Source organism: Frankliniella occidentalis, unplaced genomic scaffold (assembly GCF_000697945.3).
Source record: "Frankliniella occidentalis isolate FOCC.00 unplaced genomic scaffold, Focc_3.1 Scaffold73, whole genome shotgun sequence".
Classification (NCBI taxonomy): domain Eukaryota; kingdom Metazoa; phylum Arthropoda; class Insecta; order Thysanoptera; family Thripidae; genus Frankliniella; species Frankliniella occidentalis.
Window position 1 is genome coordinate 293,560 of NW_026267203.1, and position 3,487 is coordinate 297,046.

The 3,487-nt window shown below is 48.4% G+C and overlaps 1 protein-coding gene across 1 annotated transcript in view; it reads left to right on the plus strand.

Moving 5' to 3' along the window:
* LOC113204345 (uncharacterized) overlaps positions 1-3,487 on the plus strand; it is a 244,822-nt gene that overhangs the window by 225,224 nt on the left and 16,111 nt on the right. The gene's annotated exons all lie outside the window — the stretch shown is intronic.

Genomic DNA, 3,487 nt, shown 5'->3' on the forward strand with positions numbered 1-3,487 from the left:
CCCCCCCCATTTCCCCCTCCGCCCGGCCATTCCACAGCGATGCATAGCAGCGTGACTGCACGGGGCATTGCACTTGCGGAGGGAGCTGGACCGCTGTAGCTGTAGCTCTGTCCTGCCCCATGACGATGCTGCGCTAAGCCCTACACCACTGTAACTGTTGTCCCGCCCCCCACCTCCACCCCACCGTTACCGCGAAATTTTAAGTGTTCCGAGTTAAACTAGTCATGGTTTAACATTTGTGTAATATATCAAAAAAGAAAAAAAAGGAACGTTTTGTGGATACGGGAAAAAGAAAAAGGGGGAAACAGAATTGTTTGTTTTTTTTTTTAATTTTTATACAACAATTGCAAAAAATAAAAATAATTGATGAGTGCGAGGGGGTGCCAACCTTTATGCCATATTAGAAAAATATCAAAATCAACTACATCAAAATACACGGAAAATGCTAGGAAAACACATGGAAATTAAAGCAGATACACGAGTCCCATCCAAGTTGAGGAGTACAAGTGCGAGGAATACGCACAATCACTCAGACACGTTTGCACAAGCGCACTGTTGTGTCACAATACTGGGGTTTTACGGAGCAACAGTTGTGACAAATATTGCCAAGATTTTCGGATTTCCCAAAGGGCTCTCTCGATTTCACGTGTAGAGTTGTGCTTCTAAACACATGGCAGAGGTGAGCATAGGGCGGTCCGCTGTCCCGGTAAGGTGGCCCGCCACTTCGGTTAAGAACCGGCAGGGTTCCGAAAGCGATAAGCGAATAAGATGGAGCTATGGCCGGTGCGAGCTAGCCTGGGCCAAAATTGGGCTCCAGCTCACGGATTTTTTGGAACGGCGTGGAATTTGAAAGAGCATAAATTTTTTTCAGTTTTTCCGATTTTGGACATGTTGTGGGTGGGGCGGGCTGGCACGGGTGACGGGACGGGTTCTTGTTTGTGGGCATGTCACCAAGCAATATGCGAAACAAAACTGTCAAAAAAGTGAACCAAAATTTTGTAGGGCCTAAGTGCGCTGTGGCGGACGTCCGTCGATCTCTAGGGCGAACGACATGTCGCCTGAAGTTCCGTGACACACCGTTGGAAAGATCACATCGTATAGAACTCTTGTGGTAAATATCGCTCACCTAGCTCCACGCGTCGCCGCCCGAGCGCTGTCCGAGCGCCACCACACATTTGCACCCCCAATCGGGCCGAAATCTTTGACCGCGAGGTGCGAGCACTTCCCGACATCGCAGGACGTTCGCGTTTGCACCAAAAATCGTCATTTTTTATGCTCTTTCAAATTTCACGCCGTTCCAAAATATTTTTCTTTTTTTGGCCCAGGCTAGTTAAGCCTGTCGTTTTCGGAACCTTGTCGGTTCTTACCGGGACTGACGACTGGCGGGCCACCTTACCGGGACGGTGGACCGCCCGATGCTCACCTCTAACACATGGACGACTAATAGCTCACTACCTTCAACAGCTGTTTTACGACATGAAAACTAAGAACGGGGTCCTCTGGGAATTTCTAGAAGTTGAGAGTATATCATCGGGAAAGCTTCGGTAACTGTAAACAGTGCGTACGAGCGTGCGCTCACATGAACACACACGCGCGCACGCAGGACACGTGTAAGGAATCTGAGACAATGCGCTGCGCAGTGCCTTTCTTGAATGGGTAGTGTTACCCAAGAATTTTATTTGATTTGGCTGTAAACACTCAAGAAAGAAAGTAAATCCTGCCAAAACGTTACCGGCAATGTACACTGCAAAGACGGGCATTACATTACTTAAGGTAATGGGGTTGTCTTCTGTAACCTGTGGGGGGTCTTCTTTGTATTTCAGTTTAGAACGGAAACCACCAGCCGCGTGAATACGCCCCAACATTTTCCGAAGGGGTACCTCGAACGGCGACCCCTTCGTGGTAAAAAACCTAGATGGAAATGATGGGGTCATTGGCACATCAAAAGTGTGCAACTCACGTAACCGTTCGAAGTATACTTCTTTCTTGTGCATCGTACCATCCCAAACTGTATCTTTAAAAAGCCGTTTGCGCATAACGACGGTCTGAGTTTTTCCCAGTGGTTTTTCAAATTCTTCTGCAAATTGATGTATTCGAAATAATCTACCCTCCGTCACACCATATAAACCACGATTAGTAATTGATGATAATGAAGTTTGGTTATCGACTACTAATTTTAAGTCACTTTCCAGCCACTCCTCCCAGGAGTTGATCTCTCTGTTTTGAAAAGGAACTGTGATGAAGCCCAGTAGCTGCCCTTGATACGCGCCAACCACAACCACGCAGGTCAGCAGCCATCCCCCCAGGATGGCTATCTGTGGTCCTCCCCGCCCTTCGTCCAACGGCTGCCCCAGCAGAGGCGAGACTGTCTGGAGGACTAGCTCCTGTACACTCTTGTCGCGACGCATGAGGTACAGACAGGCCACCACAACGAGAACCACGGTCGCAAGGGCAGCCCAAACTACAGGTGTGTACTCTGCGGTTAAGGGGTACATCACATGGCGCGGCTTACCTGCACCGGCATGCACTACGCCAATCGATTTATCAATCTCCCAAATAAAGAAACTTAGCTCAGTGTGATACATGATGTCTACTTCTATTGTATCTACTGGGAACGCTGCTACGCCGAGACGGCACGAGTCTGCTGCCCAATACGGCTTCGTGACTTTGGTTGTTGACTTAACCCTTGTCCGAAACTTTAATCCGAAGGATTCTCTCACCAACTTCAATACCTGATACTCATCTGAACTCAAGTACGTATCTACTGAATCTAAACCTCCACTGGTGATGTCAAACATCTCCGCGCGTAAGGGCTCTCCTTTCAGTGGGCCACGCCAGGAGGCGCAAAGCGGCGGGAAGATGGGCACGCGCGGGGCCGACCAGCCAGCGCCAGGTGACCAAACGCCAAGCAGTTCGCCCTCTACGTCGTCGTCGGGTGATTCACTGGCCATGTCGCAAGTCATTGGCAGGGAAAAGACGTGCGTCGTGCCTCTTGGTCGTGCCGTAATCATATGCCGGTAGAATCTGTGGCACGTGTCTCTAGTCGTGACATAAGACATTTCAACATCTGCGTCGTCGTTCGAATCAAATGATACCCAAGTGATGAGGCGCACTCTCACGGGAATAGTTATACGCCTGGATAGAAGACTGGACTCCTCATCAAGATCATTATAAAGGATGAGCACAATGGACGCAGACGGCATCATCTCGGCGAGGAAAAGGTACTCGAACTGCAAGTGAGACATGTAAACTTAATTAAATATGCTCGAATCGTAAACTGTGAAACGGAATAAGGGGATAAGTCTACACTGTAAAAAGTTTTCGTGATTTTACGAAAAAAAATGTTACGAAATGCGAGGGGGTGCTCACATCAAAAAGTGGGTGTACATGCTGTCCGAAAGTGAAAGTGAGAGTGAAAAGAAGTGAGGCTAAAGTGAAAAAAGTTGAGTGAAAGTGGGCAAAAGTGGGCAAAAAGTGAAGTGAAAGT